Raw genomic sequence first — 17,726 nt, 5'->3', positions numbered from 1 at the left:
AAGGAGCACCCGATGTGAATGCAACTAAGGACTGCAGGCAGCAAGGGATTAAAGAGGCAGAGAAGTTTGCAGGGGTGACAAACGCCCCCAAGGATGATTTTCTCTCCCTGAAGTGGGCTACGGATCCGTGACCAGAGTCACTGAATCTTTTCCAGCCAAGCAGGTAGGAAATCACATCGTGAAGGTGCAGAGGACAGAGAAACTGGGCAGAGAGGAGGAGCAGGGAGCTGCTGGCCCCTCTCAGAGGGGTTTGGAGGGGCCAGGAAGGAGCTGCTGGCTCAGTAAGAGTTTTCTCATGCCTTGTCCCTTTGACAGTCCCAAAGCCAACCCAAGGGGCTTTAGCTGCATGTGGCTGGGCAGTTTGGGAGGGCTGAGTCCTTCCTGACTTGTGCTTTGAGCCTCAGCCTGTGTTGTCTTCTGCACTACGTGCCCAGACCAGGTCTGGATTCGTGGCTGTGACCAGGAGATTTTTTCTCTAGGTGCTCCCACTGGGGTGGACGGGAAAATCAGTGATGGGCTGAGTATGCTCCTGATCTTGCACCTCTTCTTGCAGATGCTTCTCAAGCTGAAGTCCTCCAAACATCAGAGTTTTGCCTGGGTTGGGCTAAAAATACATCGCAGAGCTGGCGCTCGCGATGCTGAACTCTTGATCCTGCGCGAGGAGCTGGTGTCGGTGCTGAGGAATGACCGGGTAATGCCTGGGCTCTGGTGGCTGCTGTACACAGCCAGCTGCTGTAGCCGGGTAGGTGTTACGGATTAATTCGGTAATTGGCCCATCCGGAGCGTCTGCTTGCTGTGTCGATTTATCTAGGTAGCCACCTAGTATCTCAAAAGGAGCTTTAGGAAGACACGCGCAAATAGCCGGGAAGGGAAAACTGGCGAGGGCTCATTTAGCAGGCAGATGGGGAGGAAGGTCACGAGACGAGACGTCGGGTGGGCTGCTAAAGGGCTACTCGTAAGCGACGTCGTGTAACCTGGCCTTGCACGGGGGAAAAAAGAAGTACCAGGGGTACAGCAGATTAAACAGAGGACAAAGGTGAGCGTGTGGTTACAGCCTGCCCTGTCCTGCTTCTCCCTGGCCCCATGGCAGCAGCTGCATCTCTCATTTCTGCCTCTTATTTCGTCTCTGTCCTCAGCCCCCCGGCTTCTCAGCGGGGTGTTTTTAAAATATGACATGATTCTGTTGCCTTCTGTGTTTGGAGACCCATAGCAGGCCCTGACCTTTCAAGTCTCTTCGTGATTAAAGTTCTTATTAATTTCCTGTGGGGCTGCAGACACTCTGAGGCAGTAAAGTGTTGGGAGTTCATTAACATGTGGGGCTTTAATTAGTCGGCAAGAAATCTGTCTCTGTCCTGATTTGACCAAGGAAAAAAGACAGGGAAAAAAAAAAGAGAGAGAGAGAAAATGATGTTGAAGTAAAAATAGTGTCAGCAAATGTCTTCGCAGTAGGAATAGATTTCCAGGCTCACGCTGTATTTATCGGGCACTTCAGACCTGCCTGCGTGTTCTCCACGCACACCGTCAGCGACGGCCCTTCGCCTGGAGCCGTGCTCGCAGCAACAGCCGTCCCCCTGGCAGCACGTAATGCAGCGAGGGCACGGGGAGGAGGGCTTGGAGCACGAGCGAGCCCGTGCAGCAGCGTCCGTGCAGCCTGGTGCTGCAGACGGGGAGCACCAGCAGCGCTCGTGCCGGGTTTCACGCTCCCAGGAGTGCGTCACCCTCGCGGGGAAAGGAGGCGCAATGAGCCGGGGCGCACTGGGGTTCGACCCCTTCCCCACGCACCCTTTTCGTGCCACACGTGGCCTCACCACGAGAGAGGGTCCGGAAGGAGCTGGGGGCACAACCGGGCACCGAAGCAGCCCGGGAGGAGCTCCGAGCACGGGCTGCCTGCGAGCACGCCGCCCGCATGTGGCCCTCCTCTTTATTTAAACCTCTGGCGGAATAATATATGTTTGATTGCCCAGTTGATCTATTTGTGACAAGTGTTAAAACACATGTGCATTGATTTTCTTTGAGGAGCATATTTCTAAGGGTAATTTAATAGTGGTATTGAGCATAGCTTTTACTGGCCGAGGAACAGGCGGAGGGAGGAGGGGGGATTAGATGGAGAAGAGAGAGACGCTAATGGCGTTTTCGTAATGCAATTGCTTAGGTCAGTGAAAAGCTGTCACAGTTTAATGCACTTGCTTGTTGGGGATGTTATCATATACAGGATTAAGCCATTCCACCACACGAAAACAAGAGCAGCTTGTTAGCGAGGGAAGCTGTTAAAGAGCTGCTGTGGCAAAGCTCTGAGCCCTGCGAGAAGGGAGCTGGAAAGTTGGGCTTCCCCCGTGGCCTCTGCAGGGAGGTGCTCATCCTCTGGGACCCGCTCGTCTTCCTCAGCCCTGCTCCTGGAGGAGCTGGTGCTTGGCGTTTGCACAGAGGTGCCAGAAGGCTCACTAGGTGACAGGAGCAGACCACCTCGACCCTCGGTCTGAGACGCGCCGTGCCCAAATTACCGACAGTGCCAGCAACTCCGTGCAGCGGCGATGCCGTGCAGCACGCAGCAGTCAGGAGGCTCCAGCTTGTGTTGACTTTTCAGGGTCGAGAAAGCATTACAAACCTGTCCGTGCCCCCACAAGCCAGCCCATCCGGCTCCCGACGTGTACGGGGAGCTGCTCGAGCAGGCGGGGAAGGCGATGTTTTTCCCGTTGCCATTTTTCATAGCGAGGTTGTATTTTAGTCTATCCCCTTGCTAGCACACAAGCTCCTCTCTGCCATATATAATATTTAGTACTCAGTCCGGTCTAGTTTGAGATGTCGAAAACAATGGAGCATCTCCTCCTTCCTCCCCGGAGATCCTCGCACAGCCGTGTGGATCTCGGCATCGGGAACTTTTTCCATATTTATACTTGACCTAAATTCTCTCCCTCTCTCAAACAGCCGGAGTTTCAGCCCTCTGGCATCTATACTTCCTCCCCAGAGTTTTCACACTTCGGATACTTATGGGTTGGAATAATATCCTACCTTTACATGTGTCTTAACCAAGCTATAAATCTCACTAGTTGACAAGGTTATTGTTATCTGGCTCCTGCCATGACCCCCTGTTAAAATACATGACATAAATTACACAGAACGGATCATACAGGCCATTTTTCCTCATACGAAGCCTGATAAATATTAATGGTCCAGTGCTGCAGCTTTGCACCGCGGTAGTAGCGGAGTCGATGAGGTTGATCCGAGGCGTGGTAATGGCTGGTGGACGTGGACCCCGGGCAGGTGCCGAATTAGCACGCTCGCCACGCGCGGTGCTCCTCTGGAGCTCTGAGTTGTGTCTCGGGTGGCTTTTTTTGGCCTCTGCTTCCTTGAAGTCGGTGCTGTGGAGGGGAGACATGGCTTGTATCAGACAGAAACCAACCCAAGACTCTTCCCATATTTAAAGCGTGCCCAGACCTTCCCTGCAGCCCCCGTAACACCGGTGCAAAGCGAGCATCCTCGCCACCAGCAGCTGGGCAGAGCCCTGCCGCCCGTCCCTGCTCCACGGGTGGCACTGTGGATGTCACCTCTGTCCCCGCACCCCCGTGGCTGCTCCTCACCCTCACCCTGGGACCCGTCAGCCCACCCCTCCCCTCATCCCCCCGTCTAGATGCGCAGTGCCTGCCTCCTCTAAGTGGCACTTTTACGCTGGAAATGTGAATCCGGTTGGCAGCATCGGCTCCGTCATGCTTATCAGAAATACATTATCAGAGGGGGATTAGACAGAGCCTCGCGCTCGTGTTGCTGTCCACACCGGGCAAGTGATGAATAATGAAAATTCCCGGGGCCGGAGACAAACGCACTTGACAGGCAGGGAAGCGCCCGCGCCTGCCTTTCACTCACTTTAATGTGACAAACATGGCTCCTTCGGAAAGCTTTCCACCCCATTCACCATGGCGTAGCTCGTTCTTGTTGTTTTCTTTTTTTCTTTTCCTTTTTTTTCTTCCCCTTCGTCCTCCCACCTCCCCGCTGCCCCAGCCCCTGGCCCCCCTGCGGCTGAGGACAGCGTGAGGGTGGATGGAGGAGGTCACCACCACCACCACCAGCCTCCTGGGGACAGCTCTGTGGCCAGCTCGCGTCGGCACCTTGCATGGTTTGGGTCCTTGCCTGCTGTGAGCGTTGCTGTTGCAGGGTTTTTGCAACCTTGATGATCCTTTCCTGTTTGTTAATAAGCTTAGGGTTGCGAGGTGCGGCTTCGGGAGGGGACGGAGCGTGGCAGGCTGCGTGCTGCTCGCCCAGCTCTCGTTTCTGGGGTTTTGGTGCAGATCAGAGGGAAGGGACCGCCTGTCCCAGCGCAGTGGTGCTGCATCCTTCGGCGCTGACCCCCACGGTTTGGTTCCCTCCTTCCCCAGGAGCTCTGTGTCCGTGCCATGCCCTGAGCCTCAGATATCCCCGTACCACCACCAGCATCTCTCGCCTCCCCTTCCTCGGGCATGGCAGGAGCGCGCCCTTCCCCTCTCAGCTTCACCAGGCACGTAACACGTGAGGACCGACCTCCTCTTCATGGGCCATAAAGGAGAGGTAGCAGCAGGTCCTCCAGCAGCCTTTCTGGGCTCACGGAGAGGTTTCCTGCCATCGCTGCCCTCCAGCTGCCCGGGGCTGTCCCCGTTGCGTTTGGTTCCCATGCAGGGGAGGATGGAGGTGGGTTGTGCACCGATGTGTGGGTTGTGCTCTGATGTGCAGCCTTGTGCAGGTCATTGCAAGCCGTTCTCTGAAGGACCTGGCCGTGCTGTACCCTTCTGCAAGAAGCTGTGGCTGGATTGCGTCCCTTGTCCCGAACGAGTGTGCCAGCAAAGTGTGGCCATGGACAAAGGGGTTGCTTTGCACCCGGGTATGGGATTTTTCGCAGTGCTCAGGTCTGGCCTGCCTCCGGTCTCATGTAAATCAGCCGTGGCAATGCCAGCTGTAAAGGTTGTCTACACGAGGCGAGGCCCCAGCACTGGGTATTTTTCCTGCGGTTGTCATCTAGAAGCATGCAATAAATTTTATGGACCGGGGTTTATCGAGCACAGAGGAAGAGGGATTGAAGTGCCTTGCCTGAATGTGAGGCTGATGTTCTGGAGAAAACAAGCGCGTTCAGACGAGCGCTTCGATCGCTCACAGCCCACTTTCTGGGGGAAGTCAAACGGCCGTGTCCCCAGCCCGCATCTCCCGCAGGGAACAGAGAGCCCCGGTGCCAGCCGTCCCCCGCCACCACCTTGTCTATCACGGGCGGCATCTGTCTCTTCCCCAGCCCGTCTCTTTGAAACGCATGCAGCCTGCTGTTGGGAGGATGTCTCGGCTTGGCACCGGCGGTGCCAATCACTCCTGACGCAGCCTTCCTGGACGCGTTGCACAAACCCTGTGACTCCAGCTTTTCCCCCAACCCACCCAGCGGGGAGGGAAAGAGCTGTGAGCCCGCGGCACATCTGCTGCGCAGTGTGAGGCTTTGCCAGTGCAGATTCCTGCTAATTAACGTCAAACTTATTTTAGCAAATAATGCACATTATCTCGTCCTGCGGAAGGGGTGGGTGCCAGTGCTGACGGTGCCTGCTCCGGAGGAGAGGTGTCTCGAAGCGCTGCGCGTTGGGCACCCGGCGAGGTGGGGATGCTCGGAGGGGTGGGAGCACCCTGGGGTTTAGTGTCTGGGGCAAATGGGCTCCCGCCGTGGCACTTTCACACCTTACCAGGTCATTGGCGAGCAAAACCAGATCCTGGAGTTCTAACCACCCCCGCTGTATGCACACAGCATGCTCCTTCAGTGTTTTGCTGGGGGAAGAGTTCAATTTGCTTTGCTCTACAAGCATCTCATCCTAATGTACGGGCATCGGAGGGAGAGGCAGAACAAGCCCCGGTCTCCTTCCTCTCCTGGCGCTCTGCGAGTTGGTCGCTATTGCTTTTGGGGGGGAGCTTTGGAAGCACGGCTAGCTGACCACTCCTCGGTTCCCTGACTGCCACAGAGCAGAGAGGAGCCGGTGATTTATTGTGAAGGACAAAAAAAAATCAGTCTCAGGCGATGCTGACAGCATCGCTTCTGCAAGCTGAGACAGCTCACCTGTTTTAGCAGAGCTATTATTTCAAACAATGCCACCATTAGCTGGCTATTATCATTCCCATTTTTCATAAGAGCAGATTGAGGCATGGGGAGAAAACAAGCAAGTTAGATACCTTGAGCCAAAAAAGAAAAAAATAGCCAGAAGTCCTGGCACCGAGTCCTGTGCTTTTGTGCTGTTTTGACTGCGATTCCTCTTTGAGGTGACAGCTGCAGGGACCTCCTTTCTCTTTGCCCTTTATCAGGCTGATAATGGCCAGCCAGTTACTGCAATCAGCGGCCGTGCTCGCTTGGGGCTTTGTGCCTCCAGCGCAGCCTAAATGCGGTTTTGTCCGGAGGGTTTGAGTTTAATTATATTCTCCTCCTTTAAGTCTCACGCAGCATTATGCCGTTAATTGCGGAATCCTTTTACCTTTCAGGACAGTTAGTGTCGGAGTTAATGAAAGTTATTTACTGCCATTAATGGCAATTTCCATTACTGTGCCATTTTTTTTTTGTAGAAACCACCCCAAAGGTGGTGCTCAAGGCTGGAGGAAGCCCGGGGTGCTGGGATAGCCCGGAGGACACCCTGTCCTGGGTGGGAGGCACAGAAAGACGGGAGAGCTGGAGAATTTGGGACTGGAGCTAGGAGCACATTTTCCTTCCAAACGCTTCTTCCCCAACAGAAAAAGGCCGCCTTTGTCAAGAGAGACACTGACGTGTGAAACATCTGTTGTGTGCTAAAAAAAGGGAAAAGGCTTATAGAAGCAAAAACTCTAGAATGTAATTTCCCCATCCCCCCCTCTCCCCCTGCTTTTTAAGGCAGCAAAATGGGAGCGTATGGGACAAAAATAATAAACGTATGAATAAAGTAGAATGATTTTCTGGCTGGGCAGCTGATTTTTTTTTTTTCCTGAATATGAGATTTGGTCTGGGGGGATGTTAAGGGAGGTAAAGAGCGATGAGGGCACAGCCACCTCCCCCAGCCGCTGGGGCTCAGCCTGGGGACCCGGGGTCTGTGCCCAGGTTGGGGACACGGCTGCTGGTTTCTCCTCGGCTAAAAAAGCTGAGCACGTACCCAGACACACGGGCAGGACGCTGGCACGACGGCTTGCACAGGCTGCCCTGGTCAAGGGCACGCAGGACTCACGTAGAACAGATGCAGGCAGCAGAGTCCCCTTCCTCCGCCCCTCCAGCCCCCTTCCCACACCACTTCCCAAGGTGACGAGCACACGCACACATCCGTAGATCCTCAGAGCTGCAAGAAAACGGAACCCTGCAGTGATCAGGCACAGGGCTCAGCCAGACGAGCACCAACCAGCCCGTTTGGGACTTTTTTCCCCATCCCCTGCTTGGTTCCTCCTGCTCCCTTTTCCCCCTGCACCTCCCCAAGGCTTTGCAGAGCTCCTGCACCCTCCCAGGCTGGCCAGGTTCCAGTTGCACTTCAGGGAAGCAGCACCCGTAGCTCGTTAGCCCGCTAATTAGTGTGACTGGGAGGTCTGTTTCTTGTGGTCGTCTCCCACTTTCAAAGTCCTCCATCAGCTAACCCTGCTGGAATAAACATTCCTTCATTCTCCCCTGAGTTACTGTGATGGGCCAGACGTGGTTCCTGCCACCATCTCCTTTTCTTCTCGTCCCTTGGAGAAGGTCCCGGGGCAGGTTCGGTGGAGGAGCGGACACTTCCCTCGCAGGGACGACACCGGGCTGTTCGATGCCGGTGCAGCAGGCAAAGCCCTGCCAGCTGGAAGAGGAGAAGTGCGGCACCAAAAGCTGGCTGAGCACAGAAATAACCAGAACGCTGCCCAGGGAGCTCCCAGCAGACGTCCGGGCTGGAAAAAGGACACCAGGAGCGAGGTGAGCGCTCCCGAGTGAAGTGATGCTGACTTGAGGTTCTCTGTGCATCCCCATATCTGCTCCCCGTGCGTACCAGGAGCACCCCGTCGCTGTCCGCTCACTGTCCTGCAGTGGGGGGACTCAGGGAGGTCCCAGGAAGGTCCCATCGCAGCACGGAGCTGTTGGTGTATCGGGGAGGTGGGTGGCACGGTGGAGCTGGTGAGGGCTGAGCTCGGGAGGCGCAGCACTCAGCAGCCGAGCTTTCTGCCTCGCCTGGAGCGAGCGGTGATATTTCTCCACGGTCCTAAAGGGGGGGGGGGAGAGTGAAATCGAGAGCAGGAGCTGTGCTCCCCTGTAAGCGATAGCACGGCAGGTGGAAATTAAATGTCTCTCTCTGTCTCCTCCGTGCCTGCTGCTCAAGCTGTGCCTTGGGATCGTCTCGGTGTCGCTGTGGCCCCATCGCTCGGCGGAGCCCCGGTGCTGCTGTGGGGTGGTGCTGTGCGGGGTCCCCAGGCTGAGGGGTGGTCGGGGAGGCAGGGATGGGAGCAGCAGCGAGGGCAAGACGTTGTGCTTGTCTGATCTGGGGCTTGGAGAGCGCTCTGTACCTGTTCGCTAACGCACCCGTTTGTCACTGTCCCTTCTCCAGACGAAGCGGCCTGATGTGTCAGTCGGAGGCCGAATCTGTCTTCGTAGCTGGGGAGGGAGGGAGAGAGAAACAACTCGGGGCCTGCAGGAGACAGGCATGATGCGATAGGCCTCCCTGAATGCAGGCGTGACAGTGACGGCCGCCAGAGAGATGGCCTTTGCCAACAGGTGGCTGAGCCTCCATCGCTCCTCCCGGGCACCGCACCACGTCCCGCCGTGTGCCAGCGCCTGCTCCGGCCACTGCTCGTCCTCGGATGAGGACCGGGGGGATCGGTGAGCTGGGGGCAGTGGGGCCAGATGCTCCTGTGAGTGGTACAGCACCGAGGAGCAAGCAGACCTCTTGCTCTTTGATCCAGGCTCCTGAAGGCAGGAGCAATATCTCTTCTGCCCCCGGTGCCAGCTGTCCTCCCCGACACCCGGCTCCGTGGCATGGCAGGGGGCATCCGCTCCCCCTCGGGGGCTGGAAGCTCGCCCCTGGCATCCTGGCGCACTTGCCCTTGGAGCTGCAGCTTCTCCTGCTCATTAACTCATAAATAATAGGGACCAGCAGCGTTCAGTGCTAATTAATTTTGTGAACTGAACCAGGGTGAATGGGGTAATTGCCCATGGCGTGTGCGGGCCGACAGGTGAGCCCTCCTGCTTTCACCCTCCTTGTTTACCAGCTTCTCCGTGTTTATTTTAAGAAGCATTTGGTCCCTCTCCGTGTGAAGAAGGAGAGCCATGTGATCCAGCCCAGAGAGAGCGCAGCAGGCGCTGAATATTAAATTAAAACACATCCTCGCTTATACACAAAAAAAAAAAAAAAAAAAAAAAAAAAAAACAAGCTGGAAAGGTTAAGAGCTAACAGAGATCCTCAGAACAGTCTCTGTCTGTTTGGAATGAATTAATCAGACCATTAAACAAATCTTTTAATCTAAAGTATCCCTTTCATTTCAGTACTCCGTAAAACAAAGTGACTGGAGTGCTGATGGAAGCGTTTGCCATCGCTTTGCCTTGCGCTGCAGAGGCTGGGGGGCTCTGTGAGTTTTCCTTCCTTCCCTTGTCGGACAAGAAAGGAGCTCCTCGTGCACAGGAGCTTGTCCCGTCAGCCCACTAACTGATTTATGGGCCGCCCCTTGGGGTGCTCAGATGGCAAGGTGTGGGACAGGAGGTGCGGAGAAGTTTCCTGGTCCCCACGGTGCCGACTCGGTAGCTCAGGGAAAAGCCGGTGGCGTGGCCGAGGCAGGGGCAGAAAGGTGACGGGTGGCCTTGGAAACTTGATGGCGTGTTACGAGGGCATCGGTTTTCTTCGTCACGGGGAGTGGAACAAGCTCAGCAAGAGGCAGCTGCTCAACAGGGACCAACGCTGGATGGAGGTAACGTGGAGCAGAGGTCTTGGTGTGGGTTATCGAGGTCGCGCGGCCCAGAAGGAACAGGAAAGTGGCTCCCCGTGGGCTCAGGGGAGCTCTCCAGGGACAGGGCTCCCCGCTCAGCCCCAGGACCGGGGAGGGCAGGTGCAGGTCCCCTGTGCCACCTCGGCTAGAAACCGCACCGCGGGCTTTCTTCGGGCAGCAGACCGGCATCCCTCCTGCTGAGGAGGAGGAATCGAGGGCAAAGCGCTCCGAAACTTGCTGCCATCGACAACCTAAAGGCTGGCACTTAGAGGAGCACTGAGCCAGGGCCTCCGGAGCTGTGTTTTTCAAGGGATGTGCAAACCTTTCAGTGCTTTGAACTTTCTGATCCCCCAGCCGGAACCCCAGCCCGAGTGGAGCTTTGGTCTTCGGGGAGGCACTGCGAGAGGACACGACGCTTTGCAGGGATGAACTCTTACCCCTGAACTCTCCCCTTCTGGCCTTGCCTTAGGGGATTTCTAAAGCCCTCTCTGAAGCCTTTCCCAGCTGCACGTCCCACTGCACAGCGTGCTGGTTGGGTCGGAGCTGCGTTAGGGGAGGGAGGTCTTGGTGCGGTGGCGTTTCAGCATCCAGCACCCGCCTCCTGCTGCCATCAGTCAGCGAGGAGGCGCAGCCCAGCCCTCGGGCACGTGCTGCTATCACTGGCATCTGCGGGGGAGGCAGAGAGAAAGCGAGGGCAAATCCAGGTAAAAGCAGGCAATCCTGTTTCAAAATCAAATGTATCCTCTTTTTTTTCCCCCCTCATTCCTTCCCCCTTTCTAATACACTCTTCAAAGCTCACTAAGATTAAGTGCACGATTTATCTTTGCAGAGTCTGAATTTTAAAAGGAACAGCCAAGTGTGTGATCGTATTATTAATATTTATACCTCGTCACCGAATGTTGACAGATTAATTATGCAATAGGGTATAAGAATCAGCAGGCAGCGTGGGAGGGTGGTGGCAAAGTTCATGTATTAATAACACAGCGGGGTGGCTCGCGTGCTCCCTGTGCGGCTCGGTGTTAGCAGCGCTGCGTGCCACCTGCACCGAAGGCACCTCCGTCCTGGGCTCAGCTCCGCTGTAGGGCTTGCAGGGACGCTGGCAATGCCACTGGAAGGGGACAGAAGCAGCAAAGGTTGCGAGGTCCCAGCCCCTTCGCACCACCCCGGGAGCTTTCTTGGGCATGGGGAGCTTCACGGCCGTTCTTGACCCGCTTTGGGCACGCAGAGCAGCAGGAGGTGACTTTGTGCTGTAGAGAATCTGGGTCAGGAGCTTGCTTGCTCCAAAGCTGTGCCTTTTGCCCCCACACCCTCCAAATCTGCCCTTCCCTTATCCAGCGGCGCCTTAGCAGGTGCCCTTTTCACCAGAGCTGCTCCTCTCCGACGTGGCCGTGGCAGAGGATGCGGTGTCCTCTTTTGGAGTCTTGACCGGCACTAAGTGCTTAGGAAGGAGGTTTAAATCTTCTTTAGTGGACACTTACGAAATGGCCTGCTGTACGGGAAGAGGCTTTTCCTTCCCCAGGAAGCCAGCTGCTGTCATCAGGCCTGGCGTGTGATAGATTTATGGCCCCTGCGGTCCGGGCAAGAGACGAAGCTAGAACTGCAAGCCCTAGGGGAGGGAGTAAGGTCGTTCCCGCAGCACCGTCCTCTTGTCCGCTGCTCTGGACAAGAGTTAAGAAAGTTAAGGGATGTTTTGGGGTAAATAAAAGCTGCTTGGGGTGCCTCTGCACCTCCCTTTGCAGCAGGATCTGGCCCTGGGTGCACACAGAGATGCTGCGGTGCCCTGGGGCGAGGAGGACAGCTAGCAGCCCAGTCATCCTCGGGGGGAGAGAAACTGCTCCTGAAGCCCTTGCTGGTGGCCATTTCCATCACAGCCTCTCCCTGCTGAAATGCTGCTCTTTTTTTTTCCTTTTCCCCCAAGGAATCTTTATTTCTCTGCGTGTCTCAAGGGAATGCTTTGTGGGAAACAATTTGCTTGATCCATCTCAAATAATTCCAAGCGGTGCCTTGGGTCGGGACGCGGGGATGTACTTAGGCTGGCTGGAGACTTCTTTGGGGCAAAGCCTTGGCTTCTGGAGAGGCAGAGATGGGGCTGGAGATGTCGACGGCAAGCAGGGCTCTTGAGCTCCCTCCTGTCCCCCTCCTGCTCCACCCTGGAACAAACTCCTGGGCACAGGACTGCAGGTGTGTGCTCGGCTTTATCGGGGTGGCCTTTGTGGAGATCTGCAGAGTTATTTCAGGAAAGCTATCCCGGCTCCAATGAGGTGTTTAACCCCTCGAAGAACAAAGAAAATCGTTTAAGGTGGGCTTTTGAAAGCCTTTCCGAGGATTTGGATTCTCAATTTCCATTCAAATGAACTTTGCCTCATCCCATGAATGCGAGCGAGAGCACAGCTTCCAAATGCCTCTTTTTACAGCCTCGGCCTTTCTTTTTTAATTAAAAAACGGAAAGAACAAAAGCACAACTGAGCAAAGCACTTGAGCACATGCTTAAAGTAATAGATTTCCCTAAGCTAAGCACACACTTGGAGATGCTTCAGGGCTCAGTTCCGTGAAATTGGGGTCCTAAGGCTAGCGGTGCGAATCCCCCCCGTGTTTTCGCCCCCAGAAGCGGTTGTGTTTGGGATATCTCCCTCCCACCTCCCCATCAACATCTCCCCAATGTTGCAGGGTCTCCTCCAGGCTCATCCATGGCGCCCTGAGCGTGTGCATCAAGCACGGCACGCACGGCTCGTGCCACGTCGGCTGCAGGCAGTGCCCGTGTCGTGCAGGCAGACCCCCCGTTTGCGTTCCCTTTCCCATTTCGAGGCTGGGCATGCGGGTGGAAACAAACTTCATTTTTTAGCCTTTTTGGGGGGAGGAGAGGCTTGCTGAGTTGCACCAGGGCATGGGACCAGTCCCATCCAGAGCAGGAATCGGGAGCGTTGTGGGTGCTGGTGTGTGCGCGCGTGCGTCGGTGCATGTGTCGTGGCATACGTAGGTCGAAGGAGGAGATGTCGAGAGGAGGGGGACGTCTCGCAGGCTCCTCGGGATGGAGGTTGGCAGTGGGACAAGGGTTTGAGATGGCAGGGGGGAGACGGCTCTTGCCTTCCCGCAGCTCTCTGCTTTGGTGCTAACTAAGGAGGAATCAGGAAGATCTCAGCGGCGCAGAACGTGCCCGCACTGAAGTCGGGAGACTTTGTGCATCACGTCGCTGTCTGCCAGGATTTCTTTTTTTTTTTTCTTTTTTTTGAGGAAGTCAGCACGAAAATGAAAACTTCTGCCTGTGTCGGAGCGCTGATGGGCGCCGTGCTCTGGTTTGAACGCCATTTGAGCTCTTTCAAGAAAAATAAGTTGTGTGCGGTGTCAGTGCTGGGAGCTAAAAGGGCCACACTGATGTGAAATGTTTTGATCCACCCCGAGCAGGTTCTTGTCTCAGAAACTTGCTGTGTGAACAATTTCCATTTTTATGGGTTTCTTCCCTAATTGGGATGAAAACAAACACAGAAAGCCTCGGAATCGGTTGGAAAATGAGTTTTCCACTAACAGCAAAGTTTATCTCCCTCTGCGAGGCCCGGCAAGATTTGTCAGCAGTATCTGTCAGATGTGCAGAGTCCTTAAATAAACGGTAATATGGAAATGCAAAGGGTTGCTATTAGCAAATGGAAATTGGGAGCAAGAGGTGAGGGGAAAGGAAATGAAGGTCCAAAATGCCAGTGGCCAGACTCGTTCCCTGCAGCTCCCCGATCCGAGCCGGATGCCTCTCGCAGTCCCCTCCTGCTTTTCCCAACGAGAAGCGCCGGATAATTAATTTCTTCCGGCCGCGACCCGCCTGCCTCTCTGCTGCCCACCTCCCCCGAGTGACTGCAGGCGCCTTCCTGGCCCCGCTCTCCGGCTTTGCCCCCAGGCGGGGACGTGGTGGCTTGGCAGGGAGCAGATGGGCAGCCCATCTTGTAGGCATCAAGAGCAGGAGGCTCGGTGCTGGGCTCTTTGGAGGTCGACGGCTCCCAAGACCCCGGCGTGTTCCAGGGAGCGTCTGGGAGCGGGCTGTTTGTCCGTGGGAAGGTGGCTTCTGCTGGCGAAGGTCCTTTACCAAGTAGCCCTCAAGGTTAAAGTTAGATGCTCCTTCCAGATGGTCTCCATCTGATGCATCTCATTACGGGGCTGAGCTGCCTCGCAAGCCCGGCCTCTCAGAGCCAAGAATAACAAGGAATGGAAGCCAGCAACAGCGCTCGCTGCTGTTAGAAGGGCATAAGATGATTTAAGGGTCAAGACGAGACCATATGGCCCATCACAGTCCCACTGTAACAACCCGGAGGACTACAAAACAACTTGCGTTAGCAGGCATCCTTCCTATCAAGGCTGCTTGCTGTAACCTTTGCTAGTTCAGTGTCCCAGCTCCTTCTTGCTCCGAGTTACGCCCTGAGCCGCTGGAGGATGCTCACGGGTCACACGTCCCCTCGTGGGGTGCTGGGGAGCAGAAGCATCCTGGGGTGCTTTCTCTTTATTCAGAGAGCGTATTTGCTTCTTAGCGAGGTCTGCTTGGCGTGTTGGTTCCTCGCTGGGCTCTAACCAGACCTCTGAGCGTTGTCAGCAGCACTCCTGGGTGCCCGGCTCTTGTTTATGTGCCTGCTCAGAGACCTGTGGTTTATCCCAGTGCGTGCCCTTTGGCAGGGGTGGTGGAAATGCTGATTCTGGGCTCCCTGAAACCGTAGGAGCGCAGCCAGTGCCACGGCCCCCCTCGCTCTGCCACGTGGTGCAGAGGGGACGGCAGCTTCACCGCTCCTGGGCATGATGTTTGCCCTGCTGGTGTGGGGAGGCGGCACTGGGGTGGCCTCGGTGCCTCCTCGCCCCAGCTCTGGTCCCCGGTCCTGCCTCGGTGGCAGCTCCCCACCAGGCCAGCCATCGTCCTCCGCTCGGCGCTCGTCCCGCAGTCCGTTTGCCCGAGGGAACACTTACAGCACTGACCTTAAAGAGCAATTTCGGGCCAGCATAGAGCAGCTCAATTGTTCATAAACCTGACATTTATGTCTCGGAGACTCTTCCTCTGCAGGATGCGCTGCTCTTTATGATTTTATCAAATAAAATGCCCCTTCACCCCCAGCCAACCCCTTTCTCCTTCCCTGATGTTTTCGCAGGGCAATCATCACGAGCAGAGAGCTCGAAGGCATCTGCCTCTCCTTAACGCTGTGACACGGGGCAGGTTGGGGAAATTGTTGTGTGTGCGCAGTGGGGATTGTTAGGACTCGGCCTCGCTCCTCTAATGCTGGTAATTACGGAGCAGGGATTAGGGCCCCGCACTTTGCATGCATAGAGAAATGGAGTATTAAATGCAAACAGATCAAGCCACCTGATGGGCCCTGAAAGTTTATTCCCGTGATTTTTCTCTGCCCCACAAAAATGCTTTCCGTGCTGTCAGTGCCTTCCCCCGTTCTTTGCGGGGATGAAGCCACGGCCGCACGGCGGCTTTGCGGAGAGCGCCGCGTGTGTGAGCCGACACAACATCACTGCCCTCCCCAAATAGCCGCCAGCCGGCGGGTAGGAGAGCTGGCTGGGTTGTGGGGGCACTTCTTCAGCTTCTGCTCGTATTTAAATCCTACAAAGCCTGAGTTAACGCAGCAGGCGCAGCCCGAGGGACCTGTGCGAGAGCAGCCTGCGGCACGATGCGCTGCGGAGGCTGCGGCATGGCCCGGACCCCGCAGGGACAGCAGTGCCCTGAAACCAGGCTGCCCTGCTGTTATTTCCCATCCCTCGGTGCCATCCCCGTCCCCCAGCTCCTTCCCACTCGGCGTGGGCTGAGCACAGCCCCCCTTCACCGCACGGACACCCACTGGGTGAGCAAACACCGCTTGCTCTGCTGACCAGGGCACCTTCCATCACATCCATTAATAGCAGCTCCGCATGGAGAGCTTGCAACCCTGCAAGTGTTAATTAGCTTTCCCCCTCCTCCCGCCCATTATTTTTCCACCTCACTCTTTAGAAGATCTCTGAACCAGGAGATCAATGCCTCCTGCTAATCGGCTCTTCAGCAGCTTAGAGAGGCACCGCAGCATACTCATTTTAATTCTCCTCTAACACCTTGGCTAATCATCCTTCCCAGCCCCAGAGCCCCAGGCAGGCGGCGCGGCGAGAGGCTGGACGGGAGAGCGCGATGTGCTCGTGCCCGCCTGCTCCGGAGACCTGGCGAGGGCGGTGGTAGGGAAAAAAGGGGGTGCAAGGGGGCGAAGCAGAGTCAGAAAGGAGCAGAAGGTCCCTTGGGATGAGTGGTGTGGTGTGAGCGTGCAAGCATTTGAGAGATGTCTCCTCAAATGCTTTGCTGCTCTCTGCGTTGCCTCCTGTCTTGTCCTGTCCCCCAGTGGCTGGAGACACCGACTGCGGTGCGACGCGTACCTGTAGGAACACGGGGAATGAACGCTCCTCTTCTCCTCTTCAGGAAAACGGGCTGTAGGGGCTCGCTGCTCCGTGCTATCGCTCCTCCCCAGGCTTTTGGGCTGACTTCAGCAGGGGCTGCGGGAGTCAGGAGCTCTCCCATCACCCCCCAGCCCCCGGGGTCCCAGTGCCAGCTCCGTCCTGCCCCCCACGGGCTTCTCTGGGGTCACCCCAATATTTGTGCCAGCATCACCCGCAGAAACCAGAAGCCCTGGGGCTGGGTACACAGCTTGTGGTCCCATCCAGGGTCCCCAGACATCGTGCTTTGGCTCGTGGGCTGGTGCTGGACCGCCTCAACACAACAGCATCCCTTCTGCGGAGGGGACGCTGTCCCGAATTTAGCCCCCAGCCCCTCGACGAGCCTTGCCATCCCCGACTGCTGCGATCCAGCTCAACGGCTGCGAGCCTGCGTGGCAATCAGAAGGCATGCTAATGAGCCTTGCCAAAACCAGAAGGAACAAACTCTACAGGGAGTTTGTACTTTTATTTTTTTCCCCGCTACCCAAGTTCAATAGCAGCGAATTGCATATTTCTCTGAGGCTTCTCAACAAACAATTTACAGTGTAAATATATTTGTTGGCATGCAAATCACTCTGCATTATGAGTCTTGATTAATATTATAATGTGTTGATGAAAGCCTGTAAGTGGTTCTTGGAACTAAGGTTCCTGACAAAGATAGGCTGTTTGGGTGCCCAGTGTTTGTGGAACATTAGATTAGGGTGGTTTTTGCCTTTGTTTTTGGTTTAGTCGGTGGCTTTTTTTTTCTTTTTTTTCTTTTTTCTTTTCTTCTGATGGGTGTCGTTTAATGGATTGTTCCCCTTCCTCTGCTTAAGATGCTGAAAACCACGCAATTAATTAACACCACCCATGTCGTCCCTGCTCCTGCCCCCCACCCCTCGCAGCCCAGCCCCTATTTTGGGTGCTTTTCCCCTCTTTTTGGAGTCCCTCGCACCCATTCGCTCCCGGTGAGCGCGGAGGAGTGCCGTGGTTTTGTGTCTCCCTGCAGCCTTCCCATCTCACCGGGGTGGAGGGATGATTAATTAGTCGAGGCACGACAGAGCCTGGAGAGCTGAAAACAGAACCTGTGCGAGGTGGGTGGAGGTGTGCCTGCGGGGAGAGGCTTCTGCCCTGTGCGGGGACAGAGGCCGTATCCTCACGTGGTGAGCAGGCCGGTGATGCTGGGGAGGGAATTGCCATGAAGCACTGGGGAGATGGGGTTATTCAGCAGTTCCTGTCCTTTCTGCGAGCCAGGCTGGCGTGTGAGCATCAAGTTGGCGTGAGGACCAAGCCAAGCAGATGAGGAGTGATTCCATATGGAGCCATCCCCAGGGGCTGTGCTCCCCTCGGACTCTTGGTGTGGTGGGAGGTTGGTGCTCAGAGGCGGCACCAGGAGCCTCTTTGTCCTTAAGGATGTTCTTGTGCTCCCCAAACTTCCCGGGACT

The 17,726-nt window shown here is 55.9% G+C and overlaps 1 protein-coding gene and 1 long non-coding RNA gene across 9 annotated transcripts in view; both read left to right on the top strand.

Annotated features, from left to right (window-relative positions):
- The window catches only part of LOC118178121 (opioid-binding protein/cell adhesion molecule homolog), a 287,839-nt gene that overhangs the window by 228,316 nt on the left and 41,797 nt on the right, over positions 1–17,726 (top strand). The gene's annotated exons all lie outside the window — the stretch shown is intronic.
- LOC118178122 lies at positions 7,829–9,424 on the top strand. The gene is made up of 2 exons (XR_004756077.1): positions 7,829–7,882; positions 8,508–9,424. It is a non-coding gene; the product is annotated as an uncharacterized LOC118178122 (long non-coding RNA).

The sequence above is a fragment of the Oxyura jamaicensis genome, chromosome 24, assembly GCF_011077185.1.
Source record: "Oxyura jamaicensis isolate SHBP4307 breed ruddy duck chromosome 24, BPBGC_Ojam_1.0, whole genome shotgun sequence".
Lineage (NCBI taxonomy): Eukaryota > Metazoa > Chordata > Aves > Anseriformes > Anatidae > Oxyura > Oxyura jamaicensis.
The sequence above is the reverse complement of the archived record's forward strand: the minus strand, read 5'-3'. Positions and strand labels throughout refer to the sequence as shown.